Here is a 20541-nt window from a genome sequence, read left to right on the forward strand (position 1 = left end):
TGGATGGATGGATGGATGGATGGATGGATGGATGTGGTGTTTCCTCTGGTGAGATAAAAACAGCTTCATCAAATTACACGTCTGTTTGCTTGTTGAACATGAGCAGAGATCAAAGTTAAACAGGGCTGAAGATTTTCGTGAAATTGTGCCATTTTGTATTTTTCCCATCTGCAGTCTGCAGCCTTTATGACCGTATTGTTTTGTGTAACATGACCACTGACATGGTGGGTTCTCCTCCATGCTGCTACGGCGGCCTAGAAGGGACAAACTCTTCGTCCAGGTTGGGTTTTTGGGAGTCAAAGTAGTTTGTCCCGAAGACTTTGGAGTGTACGGTTTCGGTTCAGCTGGTTGTTGTTTCTCATTTGTTTCACCATAGCTGACTCTGTTATAGCGATAATCAACGTCACGTTCCAGGTGGAGCTGAGAGCTAATCTTTACCTGTGGACACTCAACAGAAACCACATGCTGCAAAGATGGAAAAGAGAAGTCAGCAGTCTGTAAAAAGGAACGGTAGTGAATTGTAGACAACAAAGAGGACTCAAGTATAGAGTGGGCCAAAATGGCGTGTTTAATAATACAAAAAGAATACAAAAAGGATGTTGAGCCATTCTGGGCCTTGCGTGGCCGCTCAGGTCAGGTCCAAGAGATGTTGATGCTGCTGATGCCAGTCAGCTGCTGAGGAGCTGAGGAACAAGAAAACAAGACTAATATACAGCATAGTTGCAGCGTTGAGAGAGAAACACCCTTGTTTGCCCCAATAGCTTATTGAGAGTATCATCTGCATACCAATGAAAGTTAGGAGAAACACATATCAGTCCAAATACAGATCCCTGTGGAACACCAGAACCAGATCTGGTGATCTGGTGGATGAGGAACACTCCTTGTTCACATTAACAAACTGGATTCTTTCAGATAGTTCTGACTGAAACCAACCCAAAGTGGTTACTTTTATACCAATAACATGTTGAAGTCTCTGTAAAAGAAGCTTCTGATCAAATGGATCAAATACAGCAATGATGAGCTAACGGGACCAGTATAGAAACCAGTCCACTGTTTAAGTTCTAACAGGACCTGTATAGGACTCCAGTCCACCAAGAGAGCTCCAACAGGACCAGGCTAGGGGATCAGTATAGGACACCAGTCCGTCGTCTGAGGTAGAAGGGCTATTGTTACCAGCTCAGAGATCTCTGCGGGACAGAAATGATTTCCAACAGTTTTTTTTAAAGTGATGAAGCATCAGATGCAGGATGAGTTAAACAGCTTACTCAGATAGCAGCCCTGGTAAGACCCGAGGCAGAAGGTAACTGGTAAATATTTCAGTTCTTGTACATATTGTGAGCTGCTTCTAGAAGTCGCTTGGTCACACCTCGGTATGTGCCAGCATGTTCTGCGCTGCCCGTGGATCTGCTCTTATTATTGTTATCTGAAGCTGAAAAGAAGCTCAGCGCTGTTTTGATTTCATAACACGGCAAACACAATCTGCTCAGGGTTTTTATCCACGGCGGCGGAGATGAGCTGCAGAGCGCCATGGAGACGGAGATGCAGGATGGTGAAAACGCGAGCAGGGCTGTCTGGTCGATGTTGGACGGCTCGGCTCGGCTCTCAGAGACCGTCGACTGCCAGAAGCCTCCCGTTTAACCCGACCACAGCTCCGTTTCCTGTCTGCTCCAGTGTTTCTGCAGCGTTTGCCTGCAGCACTGACTCTGTCCTCTCTGGAGGATTTCAGGCTTGCAAAAATCTGACAGACGGATCACAGCTGTGAGGTGGACCGGGTCTGGGCTGGATGTGTTTTTAATACCGTCCACGTTCAACCACGGATGTTTCAGTCTGACATTTCAACCTGGTCTGTGTGATCGGAGCTCTTCGGCATCGATGACTAAGTCCTGAAGCGGGTTGTCTCATTCATTTATACCTGCTTATTCCTGTCTCCCGCTAGGAATCGACCTGGGAACCTTCATGCCGTGAGGCAACAGCGCTAAAAACGTTGCTGTAAAGTCAATAACAGATAACGTCTTTGAAATCATGCATTAATAAAAAAAATACCACCCACCTCTGACTGAAGGTGTGTTGGGACGTGCACGAGGACTATTTTAACTCCTGTTATTCATAAATGAGTTCATTAGTTGTCCCACGGCTAGCCTCCAGGAGCTCATTAAACACACTCCAGGTGTGTGCAACAGCGTCTCCTCATGTGTTGTTGAGATGGAGACAGAAAGCAGCTGCAGTGATGAGTCTGGAAGTCCTCCCAAAACCCTCCAGACCACCATAAGGAGCCTTCCAACCACCAAAATGACCTTTAGGGCCTCCTTGATGCGGAGAGAGAGCTAAAGAGCCTTTAACAGATGCTAAATCCTCCAGAAGGACCTCTAACATCTCCTCCATGACCCTTACAGCCTCTTCAGCTGCGTCTGAAAGCCTCCTGAAAGGCTGCGTCGAGGCAGATCTTTGTGTTTTAGTCAAACATCAACAGTTTATTGTTTTCTACTTTTAAAAAAATGGAAAATTCGCCTTCCCTTTTCCTTGTGAGCTGCTGGTTGGATAAACCCTCTGCAGAGATGGTCTTCTGCACACCGTCAGCAGTCATTCAAAGTGTCCTCTGCGTCCGTGTTTGACTACACAGTCGCCTGAAATTTCCAACTGAAAACGGTGAATTTTAATTGGCTGACTGGTGAAAACCGGAGGCTGGTTGATGTGAATGAATCCTCTCGGCGTTCACCCCGCTCACCTCTCCTCCCACGAAGCTGCTGCTTCAATATTCATTCACAGGGGAGGTGTTCCTCTTAAAGCTGACCTCAGAGAGCGATGGGGGGCGGCGGCGAGGCGGAGGGGGAGGAATAACCGGAGGTGAAGGCTGTGGAGCCCACGGATTGGTGGAAATGGTTGGGTTTGGTTTCAGATGTTGGGCTCGGCTCAGAGTTGGCGGAGGACTCTTGCGTCTATGTTTAGCAAAGCCTCCTCCTCCTCCTCCTCCTCCTCCTCCTCCTCCTCCTCCTGAGCTGCTGCTGGCCAGCAATGACTGTTCTGCGGCTTCAGCGGCCGAAAACAGACCAAAATCCAAACTTACCAAGTCCAGACCAGTTCGTCCCTTTTGCCCTGTTACACTTAACAAGAAGGTATTTATAAACCACCTGTCAGTGATTACATTCCTGATCTTTATGCAGCTTTTTTAGATCAGAACCCAGAACCGGTTCATCATCAGTCCTGATCAACAAATCTTTATTTGATGTTTTATAGATTTACTTGTAAATACAGGGGGAAGAAAGAGAACCCTCATCTGGAAGTCACCCACAGCGCTGCAGAAGATGGAATTTATTTTTCTGAAGGTATTCTGTGGTGGTTTTACCTCCATGCTTAGGCCCATTGCTCTGCTGCATTGACACCCTGTTGTTAAACTGGATACGGTTTTGGTTAACCTGGGACTCCACTGTCTCTTGTGGATTCTTCTTGACCTCACTGATGATTCTTCGTTGTGTCCTTGGAGTCGTCTCGGCTGGACGTCCACTTCCAGGAGGAGTAGCTGCAGAACTAAACCGTCTCTATATCTAGCATTTAGTACCGTCCCAGACAAGTCGCCACCGACACGGTAGCGTACGTGTTATTGGGATATACACAATATATATAAATTCACCCCAGTTTGGTCCCTATTTATCCCTAAAGAGAAATAATTGTTGCAGTAGTTTTAATGATTTCAGTCTCTTTAGATATTAATTGTAGAGGTTTGTTGCTATTAGCAGGAGAGGTAGAGGTCTGGAGGATCTTCTGTAGAGGTCTGAAGGATCTTCTGTAGAGGTCTGAAGGATCTCCTGTAGAGGTCTGAAGGATCTCCCGTAGAGGTCTGGAGGATCTCCTGTAGAGGTCTGAAGGATCTCCCGTAGAGGTCTGGAGGATCTCCTATAGAGGTCTGGAGGATCTCCTGTAGAGGTCTGAAGGATCTCCTGTAGAGGTCTGAAGGATCTCCCGTAGAGGTCTGGAGGATCTTCTGTAGAGGTCTGAAGGATCTCCTGTAGAGGTCTGAAGGATCTTCTGTAGATGTCTGAAGGATCTTCTGTAGAGGTCTGAAGGATCTCCTGTAGAGGTCTGAAGGATCTCCTGTAGAGGTCTGGAGGATCTCCTGTAGAGGTCTGAAGGATCTTCTGTAGATGTCTGAAGGATCTTCTGTAGAGGTCTGAAGGATCTCCTGTAGAGGTCTGAAGGATCTCCTGTAGAGGTCTGGAGGATCTCCTGTAGAGGTCTGAAGGATCTCCTGTAGAGGTCTGGAGGATCTCCCGTAGAGGTCTGAAGGATCTCCTGTAGAGGTCTGGAGGATCTCCTGTAGAGGTCTGAAGGATCTCCTGTAGAGGTCTGGAGGATCTCCTGTAGAGGTCTGAAGGATCTCCTGTAGAGGTCTGGAGGATCTTCTGTAGAGGTCTGAAGGATCTCCTGTAGAGGTCTGAAGGATCTTCTGTAGAGGTCTGAAGGATCTTCTGTAGAGGTCTGATGGCTCTCCTGGAGGTCTGTGCTGCAGCGGATCTGAGTATGAATGAGTACTGTCCTGCTTCAAATTCTGTCATTGAGTTCTTGCTGGATAGGATGAAGACTTGACTCTTCCTTGGTAACATAAGGAACCCAATGTCCTTTGTCATGTGTCTAACTCTACTGCTTGTCTTCAGCGCTGAAATGGTCCACCGTCCTCCGTATCACAGAAACATAAACGGGTGTCCGACCACTTCGATAAGACGGCCACCAGTGAGGGGGTTAAGTGTCCGGCGTCCTACACTCAACAGAAGTGACGCACCTAATATATCTGGGACTGAGTCTTTTACTTCCACTTGATGAAGATGGGACTGTTTGGGACGACTTCCTGCCTCCTTCCAGTCCTCCGCAGATCCTCTTATGGTCTTATGGAGCATCTTCCTCCCTCTGAAGTGATGGAGGAGCATCTTCCTCCCTCTGAAGTGATGGAGGAGCGTCTTCCTTCCTCCAAAGTGATGGAGGAGCGTCTTCCTTCCTCCAAAGTGATGGAGGAGTGTCTTCCTCCCTCCGAAGTGATGGAGGAGTGTCTTCCTCCCTCCGAAGTGATGGAGGAGGGTCTTCCTCCCTCCGAAGTGATGGAGGAGCGTCTTCCTCCCTCCGAAGTGATGGAGGAGCGTCTTCCTCCGAAGCTGAAGGCAGCAGCCAAACTGAGCAGATAAGTCTCCATCTCACAGTTAATGAACCTGTTGTTCGTCTTCGTTTCACTCGCTGCTTTCATCCCTCCGTGTCCATGAAGCATTCCAGCGGTTCCTAATTGGACGGCTTTGATTGGCTCTCCGTGGGATGAGAGTGCCGTCTCTAATGAATTGCATTAAGCAGACAGGGATGAAGCGAGACTTCAGAGACACACAAACACTCGCAGAGTACAAACCGCAGACGGGATCTGCCCCGAGGCCGTCACTCTGCCTGGTCGACGCAGATCCAGACACAAACATGACCTGTCAATCATCCAGCTGACCGGACCGGAGGAGGACCTCGGCCCTCCGACCCGTCAGTCTGAGACGTTTGGTGTCTAGATTATAGAGATGCACAGCCGTGGAAATGGTTGTGATGCCGGACCCGCTTCACAAATGCAGGTTTACTGGCCAGGAGAATTTTTCCGGAAATTTGCTATTCAATTTCTCAGTTTTCTTTTCTAAATCTAAGAAAAACTAATCAAAATTTATTTTAATTTGGAATCTAACTGGTTCTTCATATGACTTTTAAAGTCGTTACAGTGGTAAGGTGCCGAGTGAACCCGTGCTGCTGATAAATTCCTCAGAGACATCCTCTTGAGCCCAGATGCAGATCTGTCACGTTTCGTTGGCACATCACCACCAATTCTGCCTTCTGGCCAAAGATTCCATCTTCATGGTCTCCATGGCAACATAACAACCGTAAATGTCTGAATGAGCATTTTTGTAATCAGGATTCAGATCAGAACACGACGCCGAGGGGGAAAGAACGGTTTGTTTGATGCTTTTCTGTCAGTTGAATGTTTTATAGAGCAGTAAATCTAATCAACACCGATGGCTGTGCTAACAGAACCGCGGACAGAACCCAGAGATGATCTGCAGAACAGCTGCTGGATCAGAGCCGGACCCGTGTGATTCTGGCCCGGCTTCACCGTTAGTCTTCCAGAGAGACTTCTGGCTGCCAGCGACAGTCGGCGCTGATGTGATTATGTTGTTAGAGGCCGTCTGGGCCAGAGTCCCAGCTGCACACTCACTGGAAAAACACTGACCCCCCTCCCCCTAAATACCACCTTAACACCACCCAAAACATACCGCCTTAAATCTGAAACACTCCGCCGCTGCACAGCGGCCCGCTGCTCTTAAACGTGTCATCCATCAGATGGCTTAATGTCTGAAACGCTCTGCAGATAAATAAATCATGTTCATAAATGTATTGATCCGAGTGCCGTCTTCAGCGGCAGCCATTAATCACCCTTCTGGCCGCTGTACTCCGCAAGATATGAAGAAGTAAGTACGGTAAGTTGGTCTTGATTGTAGTCCGCAGACACGTCTGCTGCTCGCTGGAAAGCACAGACAGAGCTGCTCCGGGTCCATTCAGAACCGCAGTAAAGCCCGCCAGCTTGAAAGTGACTGGAGTAAATCTGTGATGTTTGGTGATGAGCTGGGTCGCGGCGCCGGCTTCATTCACCTCCTGATGAGCACCTGCCACAGGTGGCTGTGACGTCAACTAGGGATGGGCGGTATGGACTAAAAAATATATCACGATAATTTCTGGCATTTATCCCGATAACAATAAAAATGACGATAAAAAAAATACCAATTCAACTCCACCTTTTAACTATAAATCTATCTCGCTCTCAGATCCGCCATGTTTGTTACACAAAAACGTCATCAAGGAGAATTTATCTTTCTTTCTTTCTTTCTTTCTTTCTTTCTTTCTTTCTTTCTTTCTTTCTTTCTTTCTTTCTTTCTTTCTTTCTTTCTTTCTTTCTTTCTTTCTTTCTTTCTTTCTTTCTTTCAGGCTCATTTCCTTCCTTCCTCCTTTCCTTGTTTTCTCCCTTCCTTCCTTCCTTCCTTCCTTCCTTCCTTCCTTCCTTCCTTCCTTCCTTCCTTCCTTCCTTCCTTCCTTCCTTCCTTCCTTATTTTTTCCCTTCCTTCTTTCCTCCTGCTCTCTCCTTCCTTCTTTCCTTCTTTCTTTCTTTCCTTCCTTCCTTCCTTCCTTCCTTCCTTCCTTCCTTCCTTCCTTCCTTCCTTCCTTCCTTCCTTGTTTTCTCCCTTCCTTCCTTCCTTCCTTCCTTCCTTCCTTCCTTCCTTCCTTATTTTTTCCCTTCCTTCTTTCCTCCTGCTCTCTCCTTCCTTCTTTCCTTGTTTTCTCCCTTCCTTCCTTCCTTCCTTCCTTCCTTCCTTCCTTCCTTCCTTCCTTCCTTCCTTCCTTCCTTCTTTTTTCCCTTCCTTCTTTCCTCCTGCTCTTTCCTTCTTTCTTTCTTTCCTTCCTTCCTTCCTTCCTTCCTTCCTTCCTTCCTTCCTTCCTTCCTTCCTTCCTTCCTTCCTTCCTTCCTTCCTTCCTTCTTTCCTTCCTTCCTTCCTTCCTTCCTTCCTTCCTTCCTTCCTTCCTTCCTTCCTTCCTTCCTTCCTTCCTTCCTTCCTTCCTTCCTTCCTTCCTTCCTTCCTTCCTTCCTTCCTTCACGTACGTTGTGCGTGGATTTAACACAGAACTATAAATCAGTTTTACACAAAAACTTCATCAACGGGAATTTATCGTTTTTACCGTGAGATACAAATTCTTATCGTGGGAAATTTTTTTGACGGTTTATCGTGAACGGTAAAATATCGCCCATTCCTAACGTCAACCACAGCTCCTCCTGATCCACGCCCACCTCAACCCGCCTATGCTACCAGCTGTTACATTCCACTCATTTTGATCAGTCGACCCAAACTTCATCATTTCTGCTGTCGGAGCTGGGACGAGTTCTGGGGGGCCGCAGCCTTTGGGCCCACGGGGCTTTATGTCAATTTCCACCAACGGGAGTTCTGGGTGGATTTTTTGGGCCATTTGCGCGTCTCCATTACCAGGAACGGCCCTGTAATGTGGCATTCAGGAACCTTTACAGGGCCAAATAACTTCGTAGGAGAGGGCCGTTCTTCGGCCTAGAGGGCTACCTGGGGGGCGGGGGGTTCTCGGCTGATGGGGTATTCATGAATTCATTACGTCCATGTTACGTTCTTCTTCTCTAGGGACTAAAAAATATATCACGATAATTTCTGGCATTTATCCCGATAACAATAAAAATGACGATAAAAAAAATACCAATTCAACTCCACCTTTTAACTATAAATCTATCTCGCTCTCAGATCCGCCATGTTTGTTACACAAAAACGTCATCAAGGAGAATTTATCTTTCTTTCTTTCTTTCTTTCTTTCTTTCTTTCTTTCTTTCTTTCTTTCTTTCTTTCTTTCTTTCTTTCTTTCTTTCTTTCTTTCTTTCTTTCTTTCTTTCTTTCTTTCTTTCTTTCTTTCTTTCTTTCTTTCTTTCTTTCTTTCTTTCTTTCTTTCTTTCTTTCTTTCTTTCAGGCTCATTTCCTTCCTTCCTCCTTTCCTTGTTTTCTCCCTTCCTTCCTTCCTTCCTTCCTTCCTTCCTTCCTTCCTTCCTTCCTTCCTTCCTTCCTTCCTTATTTTTTCCCTTCCTTCTTTCCTCCTGCTCTCTCCTTCCTTCTTTCCTTCTTTCTTTCTTTCCTTCCTTCCTTCCTTCCTTCCTTCCTTCCTTCCTTCCTTCCTTCCTTCCTTCCTTCCTTCCTTCCTTCCTTGTTTTCTCCCTTCCTTCCTTCCTTCCTTCCTTCCTTCCTTCCTTCCTTCCTTCCTTATTTTTTCCCTTCCTTCCTTCCTCCTGCTCTCTCCTTCCTTCTTTCCTTGTTTTCTCCCTTCCTTCCTTCCTTCCTTCCTTCCTTCCTTCCTTCCTTCCTTCCTTCCTTCCTTCCTTCCTTCCTTCCTTCCTTCCTTCCTTCCTTCTTTTTTCCCTTCCTTCTTTCCTCCTGCTCTTTCCTTCTTTCTTTCCTTCCTTCCTTCCTTCCTTCCTTCCTTCCTTCCTTCCTTCCTTCCTTCCTTCCTTCCTTCCTTCCTTCCTTCCTTCCTTCCTTCCTTCCTTCCTTCCTTCCTTCCTTCCTTCTTTCCTTCCTTCCTTCCTTCCTTCCTTCCTTCCTTCCTTCCTTCCTTCCTTCCTTCCTTCCTTCCTTCCTTCCTTCCTTCCTTCCTTCCTTCCTTCCTTCCTTCCTTCCTTCCTTCCTTCCTTCCTTCACGTACGTTGTGCGTGGATTTAACACAGAACTATAAATCAGTTTTACACAAAAACTTCATCAACGGGAATTTATCGTTTTTACCGTGAGATACAAATTCTTATCGTGGGAAATTTTTTTGACGGTTTATCGTGAACGGTAAAATATCGCCCATTCCTAACGTCAACCACAGCTCCTCCTGATCCACGCCCACCTCAACCCGCCTATGCTACCAGCTGTTACATTCCACTCATTTTGATCAGTCGACCCAAACTTCATCATTTCTGCTGTCGGAGCTGGGACGAGTTCTGGGGGGCCGCAGCCTTTGGGCCCACGGGGCTTTATGTCAATTTCCACCAACGGGAGTTCTGGGTGGATTTTTTGGGCCATTTGCGCGTCTCCATTACCAGGAACGGCCCTGTAATGTGGCATTCAGGAACCTTTACAGGGCCAAATAACTTCGTAGGAGAGGGCCGTTCTTCGGCCTAGAGGGCTACCTGGGGGGCGGGGGGTTCTCGGCTGATGGGGTATTCATGAATTCATTACGTCCATGTTACGTTCTTCTTCTCTTCATTCCTCTGGTGGCCACTTGTGAACTGCAAAAAATGGGCTATACACTGTTTGATTATTTTTGATTACTATGTGGCATCAGTGATCCTTGTCTGTGCGTTTCCTCGCTCTGAAACTCAACCATCTCTGTTGGCTTGCATCATCATCTCCGTTCGGCTCAGCCTTTTATGTCAATTTTCAGTTTCCACAAAACTCTTGGCCCCCCCGAAGAAGCGGCGGATAGTGAGAGCAGTTTGAGCCCTCCAGGAGGGATACTGGGCCCACTGCGGGTGCTGGTGGACCACTGAGACCTTCCTCTGAATGGGGGCCGCTCCCGTCCCGGTTCAGACAAAAGCAGGGTGGAGCTGCAGGCTAAGTAAAGGTTTGCGAGCGTGTTTTATCCGGATTTAGCTCCGTGTCAACACGCTGCGGCTTCCCTCTGCACGTGGTCACGGACCAAACATCGGCTTCCCGCCGGGTCCTCGTCCCGACTCAGACCACCGGCGTTGGAGCTGGTTTTGAATCTTCTCTTCCTGGTTTCACAGACGTCAGCTTCAAGCCGGAGTCCTCCTCCGGTCGGACCGCGACATTTTGAGACCGTCATTATGAACGTGCAGAAATCTAAAGACATGTTTACAGTTGAACAAAACATGTTACAACAGTCACGTTCAGACGTCATTCGGATGATTGAAGGGACAAAAGTTTTTTATGTCTCAGATGTTGGACCCAGAAGTTTAGGGACGGAAGGTTTGGACTTTTCAGAATTTGCATACATTTTATATATATGTGTATATATATATATATATGTATATATATATATAAATATATATATATATATATATATATACACACACACACACACATACAATTTAAATAGAAACAACTACTTTAGCTTCTTTACGACCCCCCCATCTTTCCCCAGTAACAGCTCCAATGACCTCCAGTACTTTCTCACTGGACGGCTCTGATTGCTTTCAATCCATCATTTCTATTCCCCAGCAACAAGCACGAACATCCTCCGCCAACGCCGACTCGGTCAACCTGTCCGCCGTGACGCGGTCTGTCGGAGCCGCCGGTCAGCGACCTCAGACGGTCTGAAAACTCAGCACGAGCTGAAATCGAGCAAAATAAACATCCAGCAGATGCGGAGTCTGGTTCTGATTTCATGAAGTCTTCGGCAGCTGCAGTAGCAGCACGAGTGCTGAAACGCACCCCCCCCCCCCCAACCTCCCCAGTACAAATACTACGGGCTGCTGATGTCCCGCTGTAGTGGTAGCCGTTTCCACGGCAACCGTAGTAATGCACTCCCGTCGGTGGTCCTTCGGTCAGCTGATCCGACAGCTGATTGGCTCAGGGAAAATGATATCACCAGCATGGTGGAAGCAAGCGAGGCGACAGGAAGCTGCTGGACGTCCCGGGAGGATGGGCGTGTGTGTGTGTGTGTGTGTGTGTGTGTGTGTGTGTGTGTGTGTGTGTGTGTGTGTGTGTGTGTGTGTGTGTGTGTGTGTGTGTGTGTGTGTGTGTGTGTGTGTGTGTGTGTGTGTGTGTGTGTGTGTGTGTGTGTGTGTGTGTGTGTGTGTGTGTGTGGCTTGGCTGTTACCTCCTATTAGGCTTTGGCAGGGCCGTTTGTGGGTTCACCCGTGGTTTTAGGGTTCAGGTGAGAGTCCGGTTCAGGAGTTGTGAGTGATTAATGTCAGGGTGAAGTGTCCCCACACAAACAGCTGTACAGGAATGTGTGCTTGGGTTTTTGTGTGTGTGAGCGGCTCTTTGTTCTGCTTCCAACACAAACATGCCTGAGGGGAGAGAGGAGATACACTGACCACGCCTCCCAACACACACTCACACACACATTCACATGCAGGGGCTTTTTGGGGACTCTGAGCCCATTATTGAGATTACTACTCTGAAATGAAATACCTCGATTTAAAATGGGCATATTTAAGCAACTGCAAGGTTTATTTTAAATGCGAAACATAGTTAAGACGTGAGATTCCAGCAGAAAGTCCTTATACCGAAATTAAATCTAGAAATCCATTCTGGACCATTTCAGCATTTACTGGACCAGCAATGATGCTCCTGTTTTAGAGGAATTACTTTTGCTACATAGTCGCATCGGTGTCGTTGAGGTTTTTTTTTTTTATTTGATGTAAATGTCACTAAATTTTTTCTCAGAACAGTTTAAGGTTTATTTGTATCAGTGATCTCCTTGATATGTTCTAGTTCCCCCTGAGGAGCAGTTACTGGGTGTTTGTACAAGGAACGACTTGATGGATCTGGATGATTGACACCTCCATGGAATCTTTGCAGCCAATAGAATTAATGGACAGTTCAAACCGTCATGTCACTTCAGCCAATCAGAAAGATGAAAACATGTTGAATGTTTTCCGAAATGACTGAGGCTCAGATCTCCGGGTCACATCTTTATGTCAGGGCTCCTCCCACAGACCAAAGTCGTGCCGGTTTGCATGGCAGTGAAAGACCAGCATGTCCCGACAGGAGAGCCTCTGCTCACTAATGGTTGGCATTAAAGGATTATTCCTCTGATTTCCCCCAAGGGGGTCAGCCTGCCCCAGTCAACCGCTGAAACAGTCAGTTGGACTTTAAAAGGTTCATCTTTTTCTATTTTAGCATTTGAAACCCTGAAATGAACTCTGGTAGACAAGGTCAGGGTGGACGGATGGACTGCTGCGTCCCATGACACACCTGAGGGGGAACAGTATTAAGTAAACCTCTCGTGGTTCTGGAGGAGTTCTGGTCCAATCCTCATTTCTAACGTGGCTTCAGGTCATTGAGGGTTCTGGACGTTCACGTCTACACGGCTCTCTAAAGGTCCGCCACAGCATCTCCACCAGGTTCAGGTCTGGTCTCCTGCCGCCACACATTTAGGTACGACTTCCAAAACCCCAAAATGTTGGTGAAAGTCAGAAATCTCCGTCCCGATTGGGACGGCGAGCACCGCCGCCTCGTCACGCCCGACCATAAAAACGACAGATTTTCTTTTTGTTATCGTCTCTCCGCAGATTGAACCCGACAGACTGAAAGCTTTTTTATTTCTTAAAAAGAACTTCTTCCCCCTCTTCCTCACCCCCATTAGCACAAAGTGAATTACTGGAGATGAGTCAGCCAATCAGCTGCAGCGTTCAGAGGGACCGGAGCCATTATTGGCTAATGAGACGACAGGGAATTAAAGCTTTTATTCTGATAACAGTAATGTCTGTTTGCAGCCGAGCCGCCTGCACCTGCTTCCCTCCTTCTTTCCCTCCCTTTTCTCTCTTTCCCAGCGGTGCGTGGATCCTCGCAGCGAGCCAAGCGGGAAACTAATCTGTTGATTCAGATTCATACGAATGATTATTATTAGGCGATGGCTGCACCTGTTTCTCTCTTTGACTGCGGCACGGAAACCTGGAGGCGCTCCATCCAATAATCACTATTGATTAGCTCTTTGCAGTGTTTGCACCTGTGCGCCTCACCTGAGAACACTCAACAGCCCTTGTTCCCTCACCTGTTGGAGGGGCGGTCGGCATCGGATGCTGATTCCCAGATTAAAGCATCTGCGCTGTCGGATCGGAGCACAAACGTCCTTTCAGGGTGTAATCAGGAACGAAGGATGACATTTGCTGCTATTTCCTTCAAGTGTACTCCAGAATCCGCACAAACGAGGATGTCGGGCGTTTATCTCTTTAGTTGCCGCAGACCTGCTGCAGGATGCGTTCCTGTAGCAGGTCTGCAGCAGTAAAGACCAACGATGACCAACAGGCCACATACGAAACATGTTCACTCCATGAAAACTTGACTTAAAGAGCTTTAAAGTTTCAAAGTTTCAAGTCTTGAGCAGCTGCGTGGTATCAAGCTATTTGCTTCCTAATTGGTCTTGGATGAACTCAAACTGATGAAATCACCTGCAAATTAGTGTTTAAGAAATTGTCTGTTGAATGTTTCCTTGGCAGCTGATCCCAGTTAGTATCCGTTAGTACCGGGGGGGGGGAGGGTCTCACGGGGGCAACAGCCACCGGCGGATGCTGAACGGAAGGCTGGGAGGACTGGAGAACTCAGTCTTTAGTGCGCAGTGTTACTGTTTACAGTGAATTAAAGTAGCTTCAAACGCATCGAGGTATTTTCCTGTAACTGTTGTATCAATGTGGTCCACCAAACTACGACTGCTTATTTGACTGCCTTTGTCTAAAGTGATGCCACCCAGGTTCAACGTCCAGGTTTTAAAGCTGGAGCCATTACAGAAGTCGGGAAAAATGCAGTTCCTGAACACTGGTCCAGATCCAGACCTGCACGTCCTCTACAGACCACTAGTGTCTGGTGGCAAGGGTCTGAGGCAACTAGCTGGTTGTCTTCTCCAGCTTTTCTCACCAAAAGCAGAAATTTGAGACCAGACAAGAAGCCAGAAGGGGAAAGAGAAAAGGTCTCACCTGAACGTAAAGAAGACCTGGACCAGACGTGCAGCTCAGATCCATCCCTGAGAGGCTCCACTTCATGGCTACACTGGTTCCCTCCCACAGTCCGAGCTCATGCTGGTTTGGTTAACTGGAGACTCTGAAGCTGTTGTCGTGACAACCAGCAGATGTGATTACGAAGCTCTGAGCAGCTGTGAAGGTGACTTCTGTCAACTGGAAAATTAAAAGTAGCAGCGTGATGTTTTGGTGTTTTGCAGTTACACTCGTGACTGCAGAAGATGCGATGTGTCCATCAACATGTGGGTTATCTGTCCGCATGGGTTTCTGCAGGTTGAAATTGCCATGAATTCACTCGATCAATGGAAGTCCTGATGGAAATCAGTCTAAGAGGTGATTGATTGATTTAGGGGGAAAATTCCGCAGCAATGTTGGTCCCTGCAGAGGTGCCTCATCTCGTTGGATGTAATGTAGAAGGTTCTCTCGTGCTCTCGTGGAAATGAAATTGTCTGGTTAACTATCAGGAGGAAGTCCCAGCCAATCACAAAACTCTTCCAGCTGTGTAAGGTCATCGATTGGTTAAAAGCAGGAAGAAAGACTTCAGCTGTGTCTTTGACGTCTCTTCATACTGTAGTTGTGTTGCCATCTGTGAGCGCACCTCACCATTTCCAGAACTGTAACCCCGATCTCGTTCTGATCTCATGCAGACGTAAACCGAAGCCAAAACCAGGTGTTAGCATTCAAGCAGCAGTTGAAGGTTCTGGTCTCAGAATGACAAGAAAATGTCCTCACATAGTTTAAGATCGTTGTCGGTCCTCATTTCAACACAGAAATCAGTCTCTACACACACATTCACACAAATCAGTAAATGAGCTACCGCGTTTTGACGTTTGGCATAAACCCGGCGTAATTGGTGTGTGATTGGAGGATGAAGCTCCACACCTGGGCTCACTACACACACACACACACACACACACACACACACACACACACACACACACACACACACACACACACACAAACACACGTATGTATATGCAGTACAAGTGTGTCGATAAAGAAAGCTCCCACACGTGTTCATACTTGGTTAAAGACCAGCTGGTGTTTTTGTTTTGATTGTCTGTAAATTAAATTAAAGACGACTGGCAGTTGCTGTGGTAACAGTGAAGTCATCCCTGACACCCCTACCTACCCCCACCCTACCTGTTGGGTGTAGAGCCCTGGGGTGGTCTAAAGAGTTGGTCCTGGACTACCAGACGCCCGTGTTTGTGTTGGTTGCTCAGGTCAGCGTCCTGAACGTTCGGTACAGGTGGTCCGGACTTCGGTTCGTTTGGCTCTAACAAACCAAAATGCAGTGCGGCTACTGTGGACCTGAAAACTTCCTGGAAGAAGCTCGTATCTGTTTGTATCCAGGTAATGAAACCGAAACGCTTCAGAAATCCCTTCTAGAACATCTCACCTTTTACTGCACCAGGACCAATGTTCCTGATGTGGGTGAGAGCGTGAAACGGATCTTTGGTACCTTTAGCCAGAGCTGTGTCATTGAGGTTTTTCAAGAACTAAATGATGAAGCTAGTTTTATTGGATATAAATGTTTGTATCGGTGAGCTTTTCAGCGAGAACGGATTCACACTTGGACTGTGTTTTTGTTGTTCTTCCCAGGGCCGGTCATTTTTACTGGTGGAGTGTTAGCTGTAACATTATAGTAGGCTTTTGTCTGTAGCATGTAGCCGCTTGTCGGCGGTTGCAGTTTTCCGCAGCGTGCCCTGTTCTCACGTCTCACGATGTTATTGCTATAACTGGGTTTTTTTTATGTGAAAATGGTGTTTAAAGGCTTAAACATAAGCTTTATCTTGCTTGCTTGGGGGGGTTGCATGTGTGCATTTTAGGGCTGTCAATCAATTACATTTTTCTATTTATGATTAATTTTTGTAATTAGCTTACAATAAGTCACAATAATTGCACAAATGAGTTTCTGAAATGCTCTGTTTACCCTACAAAGATACAGGAGCAGACAGTTGCCCTTTGTGTTATTAAAATCAAATCAAAAACATTTCCTAAAAGTCTGAAGAGGACAAACTTCGGTCCAACAAGATGTTGATCTGAGGAATTCTGACGGAATAATGTTCAATCAAACAATTAAACCCATTTATATAACCAAACACATTTATTTGCATTATGAGGCGTAGGCTTTTGATTGACAGTTGGCTCAGCCAATGGCAAGCCATCATCACTGCGTAACTGGCGGTTTATCCTGACCCAGCGGCTGAACGCAGCTGAACGCAGCTGTAGGTTCTGACTAAGCTGCAGGTTGTGTCGTCTACCAGCAACTCTGCAGCGCATGGTTAACAGGGTAACTCTGGCAGCCCCGGTATGTTTTAATTTTCTTTGAGTGATTAAAAATGGCTCTAACGGCTCCGGCCTCCCGTGCTGGGGGCCCTAGTAGGAAGCACGGTTAAACGATTTTGTAAAACTGTCTGCAGAAGCCAGAACCTTCAAATAATCCACTTTATAGTCTCTGCAGTGGGACATTTAAGTCCATGGCAGTTTTATCAAATGTTGCCCTGAAACTGGTATTCATTTGATTATGTCATTCCTGTGTACTGTTGGCAGTGATTCAACGGATGCAAACGGATATGAAATCAAGACCTTTTGTATGTGTTTCACAGTTTACGTAATTAAATCCACTTTAAGGGCAGGTTCCAGGCTCTGCCTGCAGGGGGCAGCGCAGATGTCAGTGCTGTTGTAGTTAAAGAGCCTTCCGTGTGCCAGGAGTCTGGACTCTGGTGTCTGGCGGTCTGAGCTCGGCGTGCTCCTCGTTGGGAGGGTCGCCGGCCCACGTCCATTCCAGCCTCTTTCCTTGAAAATAAACAACAGAAAGCAAAACAAACAGGGATATTTTGGTGCCCGACAGAGACAGCGCTGGACTTGGGCTGCCTCCCCATGTCTTGACCTGGCCGTCCTTGTGTACAGCCAATTATCTCTGTAAATCTGCCGTGTCAGAAAGGCCAGGAAATGTCAAAGTCCGAGTCGGAGCGCCGAGCATGAATATTCCACAGCTAATCTTCACATCTGGGGCGTCGTGCTCCTGCTAATCACCTGCTGCCGACGGGCGGACTGACATCTGTATCTTAAAACGGTTTCTTTGATGCAGACTTGTGATTCGTGCAGACGTGTAAATAACACATTCGTGGCTCATTGCTGAGGTAAACCGGGTCGGGGCCGTTGGTCCTGCGCGCTGGATGACGGCGGTGCTAAGGGAACCGGGTTGTGAGGATTCTCCAGCAGTGTCCTCCAGTTCTGGCTGGAGCTCCTGCTTGGTCCCCACCTGCCCACCCGCCCTCTAATAGTCTCTAAATGGATCAGCGAGAGCAAGCCGAGTCCGAGGCCCTGGTGCAGATTTATGTGTCCTCATGGACGAGCCGCTGCTGTCAGGGGCCCGCCGGGCGCCCATAAATCCACGCTTGGCCTCAGGCTCTGCTTTCCTGCTTACATGCACTTGTTTGCCTGCTTATACATTCTGTGTGCGTGTGTGTGTGCGCGTGTGTGTGTGTGTGTGTGTGTGTGTTTGTAGAATATGATTTGGTTTCCAAGGCGCTGTAATTCAGCCGTTATGTGCAGTGCCGGACCAGAGGAGGGTCTGGTATGTCAGAGTTTAACACCAATGAGGTGTTAAAACATCAATTTACGGTATGAACTGAGAGAATGTGTCGTCTTGTTTTTGTTACACAAAGAGGACCTTGAACTATGAGATCAGAAGTCCTTTTAGGGGCCGACGTGCATTCGTTTCTGGGGTGCTGGTCAGAATGAGGACGTCCTCTTAATGACAGCTGCGAGAGCTTGTGTGTGTGTGTGTGTGTAAGGAAGTGTTTCCAGATGATTCAGTTGAAAGCAGATGTGGGATCAGCTCCTGTGATGAAGTTACAAGCTGCTGTCATTCGGGTCCGGCGCTGCTGTTGTGTACACTTACTGGTGATTTATGTGGTCACGTGACTTCATCTCTGTAATTTCGGCCTTTAATTTCACCACAATTGTAGTTTTCTTCATGTAAACGAGCTCACATGTGATTTATAAAAACAATTAAATCCAGCTGTGGCTTTCAGAGTAAACACTCACAGATTTTTCAAACAAAGAGTCGGTGACATTTGCGTAAAACTAGATTCTATCAGCAGATTCACTGAATGCTGACGTTACTTTTATGATTATGCATTTTCCATAGTTTTTAAACTTGTGTTTGCAAATGTTAACAACCCCTGTGATCCCTGGGAAACCCAAGTGTGTATCGTGGTTCTGGTTCTGATTGCTGTTAAAAATATACATAAATAAAAAGCTGCCAGCCGGATCAGCAACTGGTATAAAACCAACTGGAAGGAACCGCTGTGATGTCACCCGTGGGTGTCCTGAAGGGTCTCTGACGACTCTTTCATCTTCCTGCACAGCGCCGTGTCGAGGTTGATCCAAACGTAGGCAGATAAGAGGGACACGCCCACCTTAGTTCAGTCACAGGAAGTAAGCTGTTTTAGCTTGGGTTAGCTTATGCTAACATCCGCACCGATGGCTCAACCAGATCAAAGGGCCGTGGTGACCTAGCAACTGGTAGCCGGGTGTGGTGGGCGTGATTAGCGGCCTGTTGGCTAGTGGTCCATTTATTCAAACCAGATGGGTCCTAATCAGTAAAATCTGGTGGGTCCGGCTCCAGACCTTAGTGATCGGTGGAGGAACCACAGGTCCAGATCCAGACCCTAGTGGTTGGTAGAGGAACTGCAGTTTTCTTTACCATAGTCAGACTAACAAGCCCCCTTGCTGATCACCAAATAAAAAGCTCAGTCTCCTTTGATTGGCCATCTCCACTGGTTTAATCGGGCTCCGCCCCAATACTGTTGGATCTCGCAAAAAATTGTGCAGGAAATCAACATTTCAGTCTTTTTCTCCATTTTCAGTCACATCTGTAGTTAAAATGTTGCCCCCAAAGGCCCAGCCGCTGCAGCCAGGAGCATGTCTGTGAATGAGGGGGGCGAGTGTTGGGGCGAGGGGGCTCTGACTCCCGCCTGCCGGTGCTGCTGCAACGCTAACGCGTTTGAACCTGCTGCAGAGTGCAGTAATGACTTCTTCTGTTTACCTAACTGTTTGACCTCAGTCAGTGTGTGTGTGTGTGTGTGTGTGTTTGTGTGGCTGTTTGCCAAGATTTTTTCCACGATGTGTGTGTGTGTTTCCAGTATTTACTTGCTGCAGCCACTCGTAACTCTCTTACTGTTTGTTTCTTTTTTTGAGGCAACTGCCACAGTATCAAATGCAGGTGTTTGGGAAACACCTTTAAACACCTGACACCTGCGTGTGTGTGTGTGTGTGTGGGCTAATACTTGTTTGTGTTACCTCATCAGGACCTGTTTTCTGGTAAAACCTTTTATCTTGTCGATACTGGCTCTGCTGAATCACAATGTCATTTCTGTTATAGGCAGCTCTGCCGTGAATTGCGAAGTTGCAACACTTTTGTTCTGATCTTAACCTGATAACGACGGTTCGCTGAAGAAGAAAATACCATGATTGCGATTCTCCGTGGCAGCTGCGCTGGTAGCCCACGTGGAGAACCTGTGTCTGCTTGTCGTTGCTGTTGTCGCTCTTTAATTCCACCGCCCAACAGCAGGTGGCGCTTTTCTGAAGGGCTGCTGCAGCTGTGTTCAGCTTCTTCTGTTTTCTTTCTTTTTGTACGTCAGATCGAGGTTTAATCCTGGATTAAACTCTGCGATCGCCCGTGGAGTATTCCCGTCTTAATCAGATGACTGTTGTAAATTCTGGGTAAATAAATACCTGACCTGCTAAATAACTTCCTGTTGCAGCTGCGTTTCAGCATTAAACCGTCCACTCGTCAGTTGTGGTTCAGTCATGGTTCTTTTGTGGCCTGTGACCTTGGGTGTGAAGACTTGGGCCACGTGGTGGACACCTGGCCCAGGCAGCGCCGCTCATCAACGCTGTACGTGGGTCAGAGGAAGCTGTAGATATGTATAGTTTGGGCCGAACATCCGTTGCCATCATTTTGACTCATGATCCGGTTGCCTCTGTTTCTGAGCAACTTCACTTGTTTGATTCACAGGTTAGACTTCTAATTCAGGAAAATTATTTTAAATCAGTTTCAGTAAATAAAGGATTTCCTATTTGATCTTTATTGAAACCTGTTTTCATTTTTTTTTATTCTGGGAAGTTATTTGCGAGTTTTGTCCAAGCATGAGTCAAATATACTTCTCGGTTAGCTGTGAGATAAACCGGTCTCTGAATGGCGGCTGCAGACAATCAGGTTTTTCAGAATGACTGACCTTTTTGTCAGAATCGATCCCGCAATGACGTTTCTGGACCGT

The 20541-nt window shown here is 47.0% G+C and overlaps 1 protein-coding gene across 1 annotated transcript in view; it reads left to right on the top strand.

Annotated features, from left to right (window-relative positions):
* The window catches only part of plxna3 (plexin A3), a 117256-nt gene that overhangs the window by 33874 nt on the left and 62841 nt on the right, over nt 1–20541 (top strand). The window lies entirely within an intron of this gene.

This window comes from Cololabis saira, chromosome 12, assembly GCF_033807715.1.
Source record: "Cololabis saira isolate AMF1-May2022 chromosome 12, fColSai1.1, whole genome shotgun sequence".
Taxonomy (NCBI): Eukaryota; Metazoa; Chordata; class Actinopteri; order Beloniformes; family Belonidae; genus Cololabis; species Cololabis saira.